The sequence below is a fragment of the Lepidochelys olivacea genome (genome assembly GCF_965140295.1).
Source record: "Lepidochelys olivacea isolate rLepOli2 genome assembly, chromosome: 7".
Classification (NCBI taxonomy): domain Eukaryota; kingdom Metazoa; phylum Chordata; order Testudines; family Cheloniidae; genus Lepidochelys; species Lepidochelys olivacea.
Window position 1 is genome coordinate 53,174,498 of NC_140417.1, and position 17,894 is coordinate 53,192,391.

General features: G+C 46.4%; 1 protein-coding gene across 4 annotated transcripts in view; it reads right to left on the bottom strand.

Moving 5' to 3' along the window:
- SORBS1 (sorbin and SH3 domain containing 1) overlaps window positions 1–17,894 on the bottom strand; it is a 262,246-nt gene that overhangs the window by 117,416 nt on the left and 126,936 nt on the right. For all 4 annotated transcript variants that reach the window (XM_084635573.1, XM_084635571.1, XM_084635575.1 and 1 more), the window contains one exon: window positions 6,554–6,658. The gene's annotated coding sequence lies outside the window, so the exon portion shown is untranslated. The remainder of the gene's footprint in view (window positions 1–6,553; window positions 6,659–17,894) is intronic.

The following is a 17,894-nucleotide window of genomic DNA, read 5'->3' on the forward strand; positions in this document are numbered from 1 at the left end:
CAAAAGAGCATGCAGAGCAATGTGCTTTACTAAAGAAAAGAGTAAGTATTAATGGACACTACGTCCTGGCTGATCTAACTATTAGACAATTGTACCTACTGTATATGTCATTAACATTGATGGACCTAGCCCAAAACCCCAGGCTGAGCAGATGTTTGGATCTGAATCTGAATCTGACCTTCCCAGATGAAACACTTCAGTGTTTCAATTCATTGCCTTTGGGAGTTAAGAAGAACTTAATTCCACTTCTCTTCAACCCTTACCTCCCCACCAAAACTTGGTAGGCACACTATGGGGGGCTGTAAGACATCAGGCACTGATGAAGTTAAATCAGCATTCAGTAGCATGGCAGTTTCTAACTGCAGGTGTGTAGAGAAGGAATGTGCTCATTAGAAGGCAGACAAAAAGCCAGGCCAACCTTTCTGCTGCACTCCCACCCCCAACTCAGCAGTCTCTCTCCCTATAGCTGAGAAAGAGAGCTTGGATAATTAACTAGAATGATTAGTGTTGTTCTGTGCAGCACAGAAAATACTGGGCCCCAATTCGCTTGTGTTCAAATTACAGCCCACCCAGGGTATATAAAAGCTTGAGTATTTAGAGAGGCAGCAGTGGTCTAGTGGAGTGGCACAGAGGTGGGAGACAGGAGTTCCCAGGTTTGCATATCAGTTCCACAGAGGACTAGCCAAGTTCTTTTCTGGCTCTGTCACCAGGATATCTGAGGGCCTCACAAACATTGGTACATTTACATTTCCAACACCCCAGTCTGGGGGAAGTCTCATCCCTGCTCCATAATCAAGCAGCTGAATCACAGAGAGATTAAGGGGTTGGTTTTTCACACATGTGAACATCTCCACTTGTACTGGAGAGGAGCTGCCAGTGTCCTGCCCAAGGTGGCTCAGACTGGGGCCCAAATATTGAAAGTCCTAAAACTCAGAGGTTGCTTTTGAAGAGGCTGGACTAAGTGGCTTGCCCATGGACACACAAGAAGTCACTGGCACAGCTGGGAACAGAACGCATGAGTGTCCAAATCCCCTGCATGACTTTACAAATCCCACCTCAGTTCTCCTCCAGTAACTGAAGACTTGGCCTAGATTAAAGCAAACAGGAATTTTCCCATCAAGCCATGAGTTGCACCCATGACACTTGGTCACTGGCCATATGACCCACTCAACATATCTCAGCAGGACTCAGCAAACATTTCCCTCCAGATAACTGTAGATATTTCAGTTTTGGGTTCTTGCTGTCTGCCATGTGGAATCAGTAGGAGCTGTGAATCTAAGAGTAGACTGGGAAGACACTAAGGAAAACATTTGAAACATACCATCCCTCCTAGCATCTCTGTCTCATAGGTTCTCCATCTGTTCCCAAGCCTCAGCTGATAAAGGTCTTATTTCTGCACCACTCTGTATTATTTAGCTCTGTCTGGCATTCTGAGATGGGCAGAGTGGGCGTGAAGATGTGGGACACTGGGTTCAGATACCAGTTGCTGCTCCCTCTGGAGGAAACCTTTGCCTGGCTACAATGGGGGTATAGTGAGAGAGCAGATCATGCTTCCTCCCTTCCTGCAGCTTTCTAGCACTCACTGAAAGCCCAAGGTTGGGACACCTAATAAGGTGGCTGCTGCTCCATTGGCCTAATGGGATGTAGTCCATCAGTTGGGAGGGGCAATCAGGCCCCTAGCCCTTCAGAAATTATGCAACAGCCTCCCGCATGCAAAGGATGGGTAGAGAAGCAGGAGGGGAACGACGGTACGAGCCATAGGTGCTGACTCCGTGGGTGCCCCGGGGCTGGAGCACCCACGGGGCAATTAGTGGGTGCTCTGCACCCACCGGCAGCCAAGCTCCCCACTGCCGTGCCCCACCTCCTCCTCTGTCTCCTCCCCGGAGCACGCCGCATCCCCGTTCTCTGCCTACCTCCCAGTGCTTCCCGCCTTGCCGCCGCCAAACAGCTGTTTGGCAGCATGCTTGAAGGGATGGGGAGGAGCGGGAATGCGGCACGTTCAGGGGAGGAGGCGGGGAAGAGGCGTGGGCAGGAAGGAGTCAGAATAGGGGCAGGGAGGGGGCGGAGTTGGGGCAGGGACTTTGCAGAAGGGGTTGGAATGGGAGCGGGGTACAGGTGGGAGGGGGCGGGGCAGGGGTGGAGTCGGGGCAGGGCTGGAGGTGGAGGGGGGGTCGAGCACCCACTAGCAGGAGCAGAAGTTGATGCCTATGGTACGAGCCCCCAGCTTGATAGCTCAGAGATCCACCAAGCTCTAAGCACATTCCATTTCCTGTCCAGTGTAGGAACTACGCGTATGCGTAAGGGCTGGATTTCACCGTCTACGTTCTGATGAGCTCACCTTTGTTACCTGTCCCCCCATCTATAGCAATAACCTTCACATGACTCCTTTAGTGATCAGAGTTCTCCATCCCCTCTGCCCCACGGACGACAGCCCAATCGTATTAATCTCTCATGCAAGCCATATGCAGCATTTAGATTATTTCTTCCCCGCCTTTGCTCCAGATTGCCAGACCTGGAGCTCTTTAATCTCATCTGACTGCCGGATGCTGGGGCGCCAGGCTGAAGTGAATATTTGATCTGTGGATGGGGTTGAGGGTTGTACATAAAAACGAATTAGATATTAAATGAAAGAAAGGAGAAATAGCACTGCCTGAGAGTTCTCCCCAGTGTCCTATGTGCCTTTGGCAAAAAATTCATACTAGACCAAAATATGTCGCAGTCCCTAAGATTGTTTAGTCACATAGAAAGAAAAATACCAGATTAGTTAGAGCTAGCCAGGGTCTGGGCCTGGGGGCCTGTGCAGGACACCTACCCAGACACAGAGCTGTGTGCCCACTCCCTCCCTCCTCAGAGCAGGGCAGGACAGAGCGTAGGTGACCAACACAGCTGAGCTGGCATAGGAAGTGTCATCGATTGTTCCTGGGGTAGGCCAGCGGCAAATTATTACCAATTCTCCCCCTGTCCCCAACCAAGGAAGAAGTGGGGAGGAATTGTGACTCTGAGGTGTCTCTCGGAGCTCCTTCTAGACTCTGAAGCTGTCCCCTTGCTCAAGGCAATGCCTGACAATACAGCCTGTCCCTGGAATAACATTCATTAATGGTTCCCAAGTTCTGATTAGAAAAATATATTGCAGTGAGAACACAGGGGTCAGATTCAGGCCTAGTGTAAAATGGTGCCACTCCATCAATGTTAATGGAGTCATCCCTGGCTGACAGTGGGGCAGAATGCAGCTGCTTTGGGAGGCAGCAGGATTAGCAGGGCATAAAAAATGGCCCGATTTGTCCCATAAGCTTCTCCAGCATCCTCTTCCATGACCTGGATAAAGCACTTTCCCTTTGCGGAGGAGCGGAGTGCAGAAAAGGCACAGCACTCTCATGCTGTGAGCAGTCTCTATGTGCTTAGAGTGATGGAAACCTAGAAGCTGCTGCCTCGTTTGCGTCGTACTGGAGGGGGTTTGTGTTACTGCAGCGGGATATATGCAACCCTTGAATCCCAGCTGCCGTATGTGTGTGCCTCAGACAACAGGGGGGTGTCAGTTTGAGGCAGCAGAGTTATGTAAGAGAGGAGTCAATCAGACTCTGGAGCACTGAAATCCGGACCTGATGGCACATATGCATGATGTGGGGAGGAAGGGGAACAAGAGACTGGAGAGGCTGTTCTCCTGGTGCCTGCAGGAGATCAAGGAAGGCAGGAAGCTGCCCCTCCCATTCGTCTCATTTGTAAAGCTCTAGCATCTCTGAGAAGCAAGTCTCCCCCTTTGGGGGCTCTGACCCTTGTCTTCCTAACTACCCCATCCCTCAGTGGGCTGCCATGGGGATCACACTACAGGGAGAAGGGTTTTACAGCCAAGCCTCATCCATGACAGTGTCTCTAAAGCTTTGTGCTTCAGTACAAAGCTTTTAAAGCCTGAGGCACTTGTGCCTCGTGGGGGTAAAAATATCAAGCCTGATCTCAGAGCTGCCAGTTCTCTTTCATAGAATCATAGAATATCAGGGTTGGAAGGGACCCCAGAAGGTCATCTAGTCCAACCCCCTGCTCAAAAGCAGGACCAATTCCCAGTTAAATCATCCAAGCCAGGGCTTTGTCAAGCCTGACCTTAAAAACCTCTAAGGAAGGAGATTCTACCACCTCCCTAGGTAACGCATTCCAGTGTTTCACCACCCTCTTAGTGAAAAAGTTTTTCCTAATATCCAATCTAAACCTCCCCCACTGCAACTTGAGACCATTACTCCTCGTTCTGTCATCTGCTACCATTGAGAACAGTCTAGAGCCATCCTCTTTGGAACCCCCTTTCAGGTAGTTGAAAGCAGCTATCAAATCCCCTCTCATTCTTCTCTTCTGCAGGCTAAACAATCCCAGCTCCCTCAGCCTCTCCTCATAAGTCATGTGTTCTGGACCCCTAATAATTTTTGTTGCCCTTCGCTGGACTCTCTCCAATTTATCCACATCCTTCTTGTAGTGTGGGGCCCAAAACTGGACACAGTACTCCAGATGAGGCCTCACCAATGTTGAATAGAGGGGAACGATCACATCCCTCGATCTGCTCGCTATGTTTCAACCTAGAACTTAATCGAACAAGTCAATTAGGCCTGGATGGGATTCTGAATTCCTGATATCATGTCCTCCTAAGAATACAAATCTGTTTTACCAGGGCTGCATCTCTATTGTCAAGGAACAATCAACCCCTTGACTTCCTCTCTGTGGTGTATGGAAAACGATATCAAACTGTGTAGTTATCACTTTAAATCCTCACGGGTTTCCTGATCCTGCTTACTGACTAGGGCACTGTGTAGGGAAGGGTGAGATCAGAGTCAGTCTGCAGTCAGGTAGCCCATGGTAAGGTGGGGTGCCTCTGTTTTATGGAGCAGCCTGCTTTGTCTTTCTCTGGTTTTGCCTAGAGTGGGTTATCATTCTGGATAAAGAATAAAAGTCGTATTACGTTGCAACCTTCCAGCAAGAATATTTATGTTTTTAACTCACTTTTTTGTGTGTGTATGTTGTAAACATAACACTCCTAACCAAAAACATGGCACAGATCCAGACCCAATTTCTGGTCTTTCAACACAGATCTGATCCCTTCCCTCCTCCCCAAAACTTTTCACACTAGCTTTGTTACAATGGAGACTGTGTGGAGTTCGCATTATAAATCCTGCATCAGCATGACTGAGAAAGAGAAAAACAGTAGAGACACAACCAGTCAGCATTGCCAGCCCCAAGTTGTTAAAAATAAGGAAATTGGCTGAAAATTCATGAGATTTTTAAACAAGTAATACACTGGGGGGCTGGGGTTGGGTTTTTTTTGTCTTTTGCTTTCTGAGCCTTTGGGATTCAGGTCACATTTTGAAGCTTTTCTCTGCAACCATGAGTGCTAAAAACACACTGCTTGTTTTCAATCCAAGCTGAGATTCTGACCTAATCCCATGCCTCCTGCAGCTGGGGCCTTCAGAAACACACCACACATCAAAGGGGTTCTCAAACTTGGGTCGTGACCTGTCAGGGGGCCGCAAAGTTATTACATGGGGTGGGGGGCATGAGCTGTCAGCCTCTTCCACAAACACCGCTTCACCTCCAAGATTTATAATAGTGTTAAATGTTAAAAAAGTGTTTTTAATTTATAAGCGGGGGGGTCGCACTCACAGGCTTGCTGCGTGAAAGGGGTCACCAATAAAAAAGTTTGAGAACCACTGAGTTGTATCATGAGATTCACGACAAAATCTGTGGCCAGATATAGAAAGACAGCATGGCGGTAAGCAGATGTCTGGCATGCGTTTAGCTCAGAGGGCAGGGATAAACTTCTCCAGGCAGGGCTTGTGCCTTTCCATGTGTGGGCAGCACCTTGCACATGTGCTGCTCTGAAAATACATATAATAAATAAATACATTTTTGAGCTTTTGGTGGTGAAGCTACTGAGTTCGATCCTTGTTGAGGACTGTGGTGTCTGTACAGCCCTGGGTCATTACAAAATGGCACCCAGATATGGGGCTTGAATTCCTTTGGGTCAGACATTTTTGGCTAGAGCAGGTCAGAAAAATCTGGACAAAACTATATTCTGTTAGCTAATGCAGTTCCATTAAAATGGAAATACTTCACAAAATCACAATTTCACTGGAATTCATTTCAGAAGAAAACCAGGAAAAAAAGTTCCAACAATGCTGAAATGGAACTAAACATTCCACATTTTTATTCCGAAACAACTTTTTGGTTTGCCCTATTGAAATTTCATATTATATTATATCATAAGGTAACACTTTAAAAAATGTCAAAATCAAAAGAAAACATCAATCACCTCAATCAGTTTTTCCCAGAATTTTTCTTTGTGGAAAATTTCAAAATTTTCACGTTCTGATTCAGAATGAAGCCAACTTTCAAAATCCTTCAAACCCCCCCCACCCCCCCTCCCCACAGGGTGCCACCTATCCAAGTTTTCCTACCCCAGGTCCCTTTTTTGAGGTAGCTGTCCCAGATGAAATGGGTCAGATGTCCCATTTTTTTGTATCTCAGAAATGGCAACCCTATCCCCCATTAATTCCCCCACCCCTTGCAGTGTACTCACTTTAATCAACTGGCTGAACTATTCAGGCCCAATGGAAACAGTCAGTATTCTCCGCCAGCGATCCCGGTTTCTTTTCACATGTAACTATTACATAATAATGCATACCTACGAGAGAGAGACAGGGAGGGAAATGTGTTATATTAATGCCATTGCCCCTGGCATTCATTGCACTTACAGAGAGGTCTGGGATAGAGAAATCATCCCAAAGCAGAAATGCAAATATTTATAACATACTCATTCTGCTGGCTTACCAGGTGAGAGGTACTGTTAATACAGAGAGTGGGCTGAACAGGGCTGCAGACCTCCAGGAATGGAACTATCTGACAGAAGGGAAATATATTTGCATGTTATGTTTTTTTATAAAAGTTAATAGGCTGGAACATTTGCTGCTTAGATACCTGGGGATTGATCCTGACTTCCTCACCCATTCACAACTCCCATTGGCTTCCCTGGGGGGGGAACGAGGAAAGAAGGAATGGCTCCCTGCTGCCATCTCTGACTTACTGAAGTCAGCAGTGGGTCGAAGAGATGGTGTTTGGATCCATATTCAGGTTACCTTTAGACTGGCAGTTTGGTGCAATGCCAATTCAGCACTGGGGGGTGGGTGAGACAAAGAAGAGGGTCACAGCTGAGGCTTTAAAAGGGGTTCAAGTCCCAACTCTGACATGTCCTGCCCCCAATCAAAGGAATTCTGGAATTTGTAGGGCAGGCATCATTAGAAATATAGGCTGGGAGCAAAGTCACAGATTCTGTGACTTCTGTGACCTCTGTGACAAAATTGTAACCCTAATCATGATCTCTATTTGCATGAGGCATTGCTGTGGATTGAACACGCACCCTTTAGAGGGAAAAGGCAGCACTACTGAATTTTGTTCAGTAAGCAAAAGCCAAAACCACGAGACCAGTGATACCATTCAACCGCTTGGTACTGAAAGAGGAATAGCCTGTACTGGAATATAGACCCTATCTAAAATGTAAAATGTCATGTTTCAAGTGGGTTTCATTGATGGGCTTTAAAGTAAATTTCCTCTGTCAAGATGAAGATTCCAGAAGATAAGATGTTTTGCTTATAGCCCAGTTCTAAAATAGAAAAAGTACTGCAAATGCCCCAGAAGGAACTGGAGGTGATGAAATGGAATATGTTTTATTTTTAATATTGCTGATGAATGAATGTTGAGTGACTGGGCTTTGTGCTAGGTTTTCCCCCCTCCCAATTAGCTATTTTTATAGGATATTTATATTGAATTTTACATAAACTGGTGATGCAATATAATCTCAAAATTTTTTCACCCAGATAAGACCACGTTATCTTCCTCAGACGTGGGCTTTTTTCTTTTCTTTCTTTTTTTAAGCTGGGAGACATCTCGGGCCTTTTTATTCTTTTTCATGTAGGGTGTGAAAGTGAAAGTGTGGCTGCGAGCATGCATGTGTGTATGAGCTCCCATACAACCCACATGGGCAAGGTGCCTGAAAGAAATGTTCTCCAGGTTTACAAAAAGAAAAGGAGTACTTGTGGCACCTTAGAGACTAACCAATTTATTTGAGCATGGGCTTTCGTGAGCTACAGCTCACTTCATCGGATGCATACCGTGGAAACTGCAGAAGACATTATATACACACAGAGACCATGAAACAATACCTCCTCCCACCCCCCTGTCCTGCTGGTAATAGCTTATCTAAAGTGATCATCAAGTTGGGCCATTTCCAGCACAAATCCAGGTTTTCTCACCCTCCGCCCCCCCCCGCCCAAACTCACTCTCCTGCTGGTAATAGCCCATCCAAAGTGACCACTCTCTTCACAATGTGTATGATAATCAAGGTGGGCCATTTCCCGCACAAATCCAGGTTCTCTCATTCCCTCACCCCCCTCCAAAAACCACACACACAACGTCACTCTCCTGCTGGTAATAGCTCATCCAAAGTGACCACTCTCCCTACAATGTGCATGGTAATCAAGGTGGGCCATTTCCAGCACAAATCCAGGCTCTCTCACCCCCCCACCCCCACCCCGGGAACACACACACACACACACACACGCACACAAACTCACTCTCCTGCTGGCAATAGCTCATCCAAACTGACCACTGTCCAAGTTTAAATCCAAGTTTAATCAGAACGTCGAGGGGGGGGGAGGAAAAAAGAAGGGGAAATAGGCTACCTTGCATAATGACTTAGCCACTCCCAGTCTCTATTTAAGCCTAAATTAATAGTATCCAATTTGCAAATGAATTCCAATTCAGCAGTTTCTCGCTGGAGTCTGGATTTGAAGTTTTTTGTTTTAAGATAGTGACCTTCATGTCTGTGATTGCGTGACCAGAGAGATTGAAGTGTTCTCCGACTGGTTTATGAATGTTATAATTCTTGACATCTGATTTGTGTCCATTTATTCTTTTACGTAGAGACTGTCCAGTTTGACCAATGTAAATGGCAGAGGGGCACTGCTGGCACATGATGGCATACATCACATTGGTGGATGTGCAGGTGAACGAGCCTCTGATAGTGTGGCTGATGTTATTAGGCCCTGTGATGGTGACCCCTGAATAGATATGTGGGCACAGTTGGCAACGGGCTTTGTTGCAAGGATAGGTTCCTGGGTTAGCGCTTCTGTTGTGTGGTATGTGGTTGTTGGTGAGTATTTGCTTCAGGTTGGGGGGCTGTCTGTAGGCAAGGACTGGCCTGTCTCCCAAGATTTGTGAGAGTGTTGGGTCATCCTTCAGAATAGGTTGTAGATCCTTAATAATGCGTTGGAGGGGCTTTAGTTGGGGGCTGAAGGTGACGGCTACTGGCGTTCTGTTATTTTCTTTGTTAGGCCTGTCCTGTAGTAGGTGACTTTTGGGAACTCTTCTGGCTCTATCAATCTGTTTCTTCACTTCCGCAGGTGGGTACTGTAGTTGTAAGAAAGCTTGACAGAGATCTTGTAGGTGTTTGTCTCTGTCTGAGGGGTTGGAGCAAATGCGGTTGTATCGCAGAGCTTGGCTGTAGACGATGGATCGTGTGGTGTGGTCAGGGTGAAAGCTGGAGGCATGTAGGTAGGAATAGCGGTCAGTAGGTTTCCGGTATAGGGTGGTGTTTATGTGACCATCGTTTATTAGCACTGTAGTGTCCAGGAAGTGGATCTCTTGTGTGGACTGGACCAGGCTGAGGTTGATGGTGGGATGGAAATTGTTGAAATCCTGGTGGAATTCCTCAAGGGCTTCTTTTCCATGGGTCCAGATGATGAAGATGTCATCAATATAGCGCAAGTAGAGTAGGGGCTTTAGGGAACGAGAGCTGAGGAAGCATTGTTCTAAATCAGCCATAAAAACGTTGGCATACTGTGGGGCCATGCGGGGTTTAAACAGCCCTAAATGATGTCTCATAAAATTACTCTCTAAAGTGTGTTCTGTGTTTTATGTTTAAAAGTCCTGAGAGACTTCAGGTTGTCCTCTGCAATTTCTGGTAAATTTCTAGTTATCAAAAGTATTCCATTCAAGTCTGTGTTATAATTACGGCTACGATTTTGTCATGGAGGTCACGGAAATCACAGAATCCGTGACTTCCAGAGCTCTCTGTGACTTGAGGCCGCAGCGCCTGAGAATTGTCGGGTCCCCCACCACCCTGGCAGCAGGGAACTGTGGGGGCCAAGCTCCCAGCTGGGACAGGCATGAATTTGGTTGTTGTGGGAGGCATGTATGGATTCTTCCCTCTGCTTGTCTTCATGTAAAGAGGAAAAGGCACAAATGGAAAAGGGAACAGACAATTGGAAGGTGCTGGCTACAAATACCCAAAGCCAGCTGAAAATAATGAAAGAGGCACTCCAGGAATACAAAAAGAGTGAAAAAGTTAACTGCAGAGGCTGGAGGGAGGCAGGTAAAGGGGGAGAAGGTCCTATGTACGGCACCCCCAGGCATAATTACAAAGAGAAAAGAGAGTAAAAAAAATTTAACTCTGCATAGGCTGGAGGAAATTAAGCAGCTAAACTTTGTGAAAATGTTAAAAAGGAAAAGTGTTAGAGAAAGAGCATTCTTGGTTTCTTTAAAAAGAAAAGGTGTACTTGTGGCACCTTAGAGACTAACCAATTTATTTGAGCATGAGCTTTCGTGAGCTACAGCTCACTTCATCGGATGCATACCGTGGAAACTGCAGAAGACATTATAGAGTGAGTTTGTGTGTGTGGTTTTTGGAGGGGGGTGAGGGAGTGATAGAACCTGGATTTATGCAGGAAATGGCCCACCTTGATTATCATGCACATTGTAGGGAGAGTGGTCACTTTGGATGGGCTATTACCAGCAGGAGAGTGAGTTTGTGGGGGGGGGGGCGGAGGGTGAGAAAACCTGGATTTGCGCTGGAAATGGCCCAACTTGATGATCACTTTAGATAAGCTATTACCAGCAGGACAGTGGGGTGGGAGGAGGTATTGTTTCATGGTCTCTGTGTGTATATAATGTCTTCTGTAGTTTCCACGGTATGCATCCGATGAAGTGAGCTGTAACTCACGAAAGCTCATGCTCAAATAAATTGGTTAGTCTCTAAGGTGCCACAAGTACTCCTTTTCTTTTTGCGAATACAGACTAACACGGCTGTTACTCTGAAACCTGACAACTGCCAAATGCTGCTCAAAGCAGAGAGCTCGATACTGACCACACGGGATAAGACGTGGGTTTGGGTGTGGAGAGAGAAACTGGAACCTGGAAACAGCATACAGAAACCCTCTCCCATGCTGATGGTTCTTACAACAAAGCTTGAACCTCAATACACAGCATGGGGTGCGCCAGAGAGGACACGGGGAGCACAGGAAGCCACTCATGGGCCTTTGGAAGAGGTAAAAAGAGCAATGAGTAGTAGCAGTTATTGGGTGGTTCTTCTTTCCCATTCTAAACAGGTTCAGCTAAGCTTCCAAATGTTGGCACATTTGGAGGTCTTCCCACCACTGGCTGCTGGCAGATTCTAAAGTATTGGGATGTGGATGGAGTTTCAGGGTGGATTTGCATAAGCACTCACCCTTGGTCTAACTCTGCTCCCATTGATGTAGTAGAAAATCTCCCATTAGCATCAATGGCAGCAGCATTAGGCCAACTGTGATACAGAGCCCCACTGATGGTTCACTGTTCTGGGTCAGCAGTTTATCGAGAACGACATATTCAGTGTACCCAACTCAGGTACAAAAAGGTAACTGGGCGGTGGAAGCCAGGGTATGACCTGCATGCTTGTCCGCTGGCTGTTGGGGTCCAGGCTGTGAGCCACAGCAGCACAGCATTCTAGGCACCCAGAGTTGCAGGGCAGGCAGTGACACAACCACTAGTCTGGGTTGAACCCCAAAGTGTCACACCAACCCTGTGCCCCTGCGAACCTTTCCTCCCCCCATCGTCCTGGAATGGTAGATGTAATCAGAGATGGGTGAATGCTGAAGAAAAAAAGTTTCCACAAATATTCTTTTTAATTTTTACAGTAATTTGTTTCGACTGTGATCACATACCACCAGAAAGCTGACTGCAAGAGCAATGCTCAGTCAGGGAAGAGAAACATACCGTGAGTAGACCTCTGTCTCCAATCAAAACACCAACTCTCCACAATACACAGATAAAAAAGAGCTCCAAGAAAAGATTTGAACAAGCTGAGAAAGTCCAAATCTGTTTGCAAACAATTCAAACAGGGAGAGTAAACATTTTAAATATGCTTCTAGCATTCTCACTTTTGAGCAAGGATTTCCCCCTATTTAAATACATCTAGGGCCAGATGCTCAGCGCAAGCACAGAGGAGACCAGAGCTTGCACAGATCTGATATAGCCAGCTATTCATCAGCCCCGTCTGCTTCCCCACCCCCAAAATAGAGGGCATTCCAGGGTAGGGAGGTGGCATGGCAGGAACAAGAGGGGCTGAGCCAAAGCACAAAGTGTTCCAGTGTTTCTATTATCCACTGGTGCTCCCTGAGGCTGCTCTAACCTCTGGTAAGGGATAGTTGAACCCCTGGCAGTCCCCAGGATGTGGAGAATTGGAGAATTGAGCCATTTATGCCCCTTCCCCAGATGTGCCAATCACTTGCCTGGCACCACTTTGAGGTGCCAGATAAAGTTAATATATCATTTAAAAAACTCTTCACTGGGCAGACACTCAGAACATCTGAAGAGAATGAAAGGAGAGAGTGAAGGGAGGAAATTCCTTATTATACAGGGTCATCCCGTTTTAATCAATGGCCTAATACAGTGGGGGTTTTCAACCTTTTTAAACTTGTGGCCCACCAAAAAATTTCAAACGGAGGTGCAGACACCTTCGGAAATCTTAGACAGAGTTTGTGGACCTGCAAGGGTCCGCGGACCACAGGTTGAAAACCACTGGCCTAATGTGATCCAGTGAGTCCACCTGAAGGTCTACATCCTCTAACCTAGGTAGATTCAACTAGGCACAGCTGATCAACTGGGTATGCATTTGTCAGTTCAACACTTCTTTATTCTCACATTAATTTTCGTCACTACACAGTTTGATCTCCTAGAGCAGCCATCAAACAGGCAGTACAGCTTCCAATACCATTATGGGCATCAGTGACAAACACCATGAGTGAGCTCAGACCTGGAGCCTGCAAGGGGATGCAAAGGTCTACACACAGCCTTCAGCACCAGAACCAGAGCAGCCACGTTAAAGAAATGTAAGAGTTTTGCATTGTTTCCAAGGTAAAGCATGCGAGAGGCTGATCCTGGTTGACATAATACTGTTATTTGTACAGCGCCTGCCTGCCAAAGTGCTTGGGACACTGTGCTGCAAAAATCAAAGCAAATGCAATGCAATGAAAACATAATCAAATACGAATAGACCGCAAATGAGGAGGCCAGTTTTAGAATAGGAGAGAAAGGAATCTGAAGGGACTAAGAATAGGGCCAGAGGCCATTCAACAAGCTTTTAAAGACAGAAAACGTTAAGGAGCTCTTTAAAACCAGAGAGACAGTTATTGCTATTTATATGTTGTACACACAGCAACAGACAGGCCCTGCCATGAAGGGCCTACATTGTAATTGGACAGCACCAACAAAAGGTGGCGGGGGAAACAGACACAAAGGGGATAAATGATTTCCCAGGGTCCCCCAGCAGGATAATGGCAGAATTGAATGGAGCTGACTGTGGAGATATCTGAGCCATTAGCGATTATCTCTGAAAAGTCATTGAAGACGGGAGAGATTCCAGACAATTGGAAAAGGGCAAATATAGTGCCAATCTATAAAAAGGGAAATAAGGACAACCTGGGGAATTACAGACCAGTCAGCTTAACTTCTGTACCCCGAAAGATAATGGAGCAAATAATTAAGCAATCAATTTACAAACACCTAGAAGATAATAAGGTGATAAGTAACAGTCAGCATGGATTTGTCAAGAACAAATCGTGTTAAACCAACCTGATAGCTTTCTTTGACAGGGTAACAAGCCTTGTGGATAGGGAGGAAGTGATAGACATGGTATATCTTGACTTTAGTAAAGCTTTTGATACGGTCTCGCATGACCTTCTCATAAACAAACTAGGAAAATACAACCTAGATGGTGCTACTATAACGTGGATGCATAACTGGTTGGATAACTGTTCCCAGAGAGTAGTTATCAGTGGTTCGCAGCAACGCTGGAAGGGCATGACAAGCGGGGTGCTGCAGGATCAGTTCTGGGTCCGGTTCTGTTCTATATCTTCATTAGTGATTTAGATAATGGCATAGAGAGTACACTTATAAAGTTTGCAGATGATACCAAGCTGGGAGGGATTGCAAATGCTTTGGAGGATAGGATTAAAATTAAAAATGATCTGGACAAACTGGAGAAATGATCTGAAGTAAATAGAATGAATTTCAATAAGGACAAATGCAAAGTACTCCACTTAGGAAGGAACAATCAGTTGCACATATTCAAAATGGGAAATGACTGCCTAGGAAGGAGTACTATGGAAAGGGATCTGGGGGTCATAGAATCATAGAATATCAGGGTTGGAAGGGACCCCAGAAGATCATCTAGTCCAACCCCCTGCTCAAAGCAGGACCAATTCCCAGTTAAATCATCCCAGCCAGGGCTTTGTCAAGCCTGACCTTAAAAACCTCTAAGGAAGGAGATTCTACCACCTCCCTAGGTAACGCATTCCAGTGTTTCACCACCCTCTTAGTGAAAAAGTTTTTCCTAATATCCAATCTAAACCTCCCCCACTGCAACTTGAGACCATTACTCCTCGTTCTGTCATCTGCTACCATTGAGAACAGTCTAGAGCCATCCTCTTTGGAACCCCCTTTCAGGTAGTTGAAAGCAGCTATCAAATCCCCCCTCATTCTTCTCTTCTGCAGGCTAAACAATCCCAGCTCCCTCAGCCTCTCCTCATAACTCATGTGTTCCAGTCCCCTAATCATTTTTGTTGCCCTTCGCTGGACTCTCTCCAATTTATCCACATCCTTCTTGAAGTGTGGGGCCCAAAACTGGACACAGTACTCCAGATGAGGCCTCACCAATGTCGAATAGAGGGGAACGATCACGTCCCTCGATCTGCTCGCTATGCCCCTACTTATACATCCCAAAATGCCATTGGCCTTCTTGGCAACAAGGGCACACTGCTGACTCATATCCAGCTTCTCGTCCACTGTCACCCCTAGGTCCTTTTCCGCAGAAAAGTGCAGCCAATTGACCTGGTCAGTCTGTGTCACTTAACTGGAATGTCCCACAGATCACTGAATTGTCTCTAGGGCGATAAGGAGGGGAAGTATGACAAAATTAATAATAATTAGCATATTTGACCAAATCCTGGTCTCCAACTGGCACATGGCTTGCCAGTCAAGTCAATGGGGGGGTGCACAAGCACATTCTGAGCACTCTCACCTCCCTGATATATCTGGGCAGGGTAATGAGTCACCTGCCTCAGAGAGTCAGCAGAACTCATTCAGCCTCTTTCCCAGCAGAATCAACACCTGATGGGTGTGCTAATTCAGGCAAACCTCGCCAGTCTGTTACGGATACAATCATTCTCTACTTGGATGTGATGGTCCTTTTGGTTTCACCCATGCTACGCACAGGTTCACACTCACATGCAGAAAGACATAGTTGGGAAGCTGCCAATATGTACCAGAAAAGCATCTAATAATACAGACAGCCCAATAAGTGCCTGTGAAACACATCAACACACAAGAAGTTGGCAGTGGAGAATGGCCAGTGAAGGCTCTTCCTCTAAAAATGCCACCTGCATGAGACTGGGGATCTTCCAAAAGCCCCTGCTATCTGTAGTAAGGTAGCACTATTGCCAGCTGGCCTAAGAGACAGTAAACTCCTGAGTCTCCATCCCAACCGTAAGGACCCTCCATTTTAGCCCTGAGGATTCTGGGAGAGAGGAGTCAGCAGAGAACCAGAAAGGTGGGTGAACGCACAAAAACTCCCCTTAGACTGATGTTGCCAATTCTCCAGGGCCTTAGACAGAAGGGAGACCTATTATGCTTTTCTGGCTGATGCCAGGGACCAAATCAGCGCATGCACCAGAGGCAGCTCTGGCCCTCTGGGTGTAACTGGATGCAACTTCAGTGGAATTGCAGCTGCTTACACCAGCAGTCAATTTGTCCCAGTCACTTTGTGGAAGGAGAAGAGGGGCAGCATTATAAAGGGAATAAATAAATGAATAGCTTTGTTATTACAATGCTCAGTGTCTCATTCTCCTCTCATGCCAGCAGGCCACTGACTTCAACTGAGTTACTCCTGATTTATATCGGTGTCAGTAAGGTTAGAATCACCCCTCCCTTTCCTATCTTGGGCTCTTTTTTCAGCATCTCTAGATTTAGCTGAAGAGGAGTCCATTTCCTCTTCCCCAGTGGGAGATTCAAGCCAGCCGAGCCCAGGCTGCCCGAGAAGAGCATCGGCACAGCCTCATGTAAATCATTGCTCATTACATGTATTGGAGCATGTCAAAGAGGAGAGTGAGTAATGCTCTTCATGACAAAACTAAATACTTGTTTCTCAGAAAGGTAGCGCAGAGAGGTTGGCACCCAGCCCATGCCCCAAAATAGTAGCAGATACCGCCAATTCTAATCTTTCAGCATCTGTTACATAAGTGTTAAAGACATGAGAAGTGCCACTACTTACCAATACATTAGAAGGAGGTGAGGATCAGTAACCGAGGCAATGGGTCAAATGCACAACAATACACCCACAGGGCTCTGTTTTAATTACATTTCTTCACATGGAATCACAATAGGCACTAATACCAATAAATAAAATGCAACAAAAATCTAACGTTTACTCCTGTGGAAATTTTGTGCCAAAAATTAAAAATTCTGTGCACAATATTACAAAATTCTGCATATTTTATTTGTCAAAATAACACAATATAATCATGCGAGTTTCAATTATTTTGGTAATTAATTTCAAAATACCTCTCCAGAAAGTATGTCTGTAACAATACAGAAAACAAAAAAAGATTCAGGAAATGTTTTTTGACAAATAGATTCCTTACTAGACATATTAACACAGAACTTTGAGTAATAATTAATTTAAACTACAATACAGAACCGTATTTCCCACAACCCTCAGAAGGAGTGCAAAGGCTTGGGAGTAACGGAGGAGCTGAGGGAGAGGGAAGTAATTGCTGGGCAGGAGCCTGGGAGTGAACCTGGAGCACTGTTGGGTGTGGGTGGGAGAAGTATGGAGCAGTTTTTTGCGGGGGAGGAGGGATTGTTAGGGAGTTGGGGAGCCTCCCCCATGCAGACCCTGGCTGACCTCATTCAGTGCCCCTCCCATTCAGTCAGGCACATCTGCCCTTGTCCCCTGCACTCTCATTCAGCTATCCCTCCTCACCCCATCCCCATGTGGCCTTGCACCCCCACTCAGCTTCCCCCAATCCCCATGTGTCCCTGCACCCCCATCCCCATGTGGCTCTTCACCCCCTCCCATTCAGCCCCTGGCTCAATGCTGTCACCTCACTAGCTACTGTCCCCCTACCCCAGTCTTTCCCCTCACTAGCCCTTCTGAACCCCAGTCTATGTGACCCCCCCACAGCAGCCCCGTGTGCCCCACTCTGTCCATCCCGCACATATCCTGTGCCTCACCTGGCCCCAAGGGCATGTCACTGTGAGGAACGCAGCCTCAGCCCCCTCTCTCTCTGACTGACTGCTCCCATGAGCCAGCTGCCCTATCTTCTAGCACTACGGCTGCCCCTCATGGGTGAAAGGTGTAATTACAGCATCTTTCCAGCGGAATGTATTTTCTGCAGGAAAGAAAGTCTGTGGGGGTCATGAATTCTGCGCAGAATTCCCCCGGGAGTAAAAGTTTGAGATCAGGCTCACTGACTTGGTTCCTAAGAGGCTGTGCTCAATAAAACTGTCTAAGGAGGAAAAAAAAAAACAGGGGACGGAGAGACAACACAGTG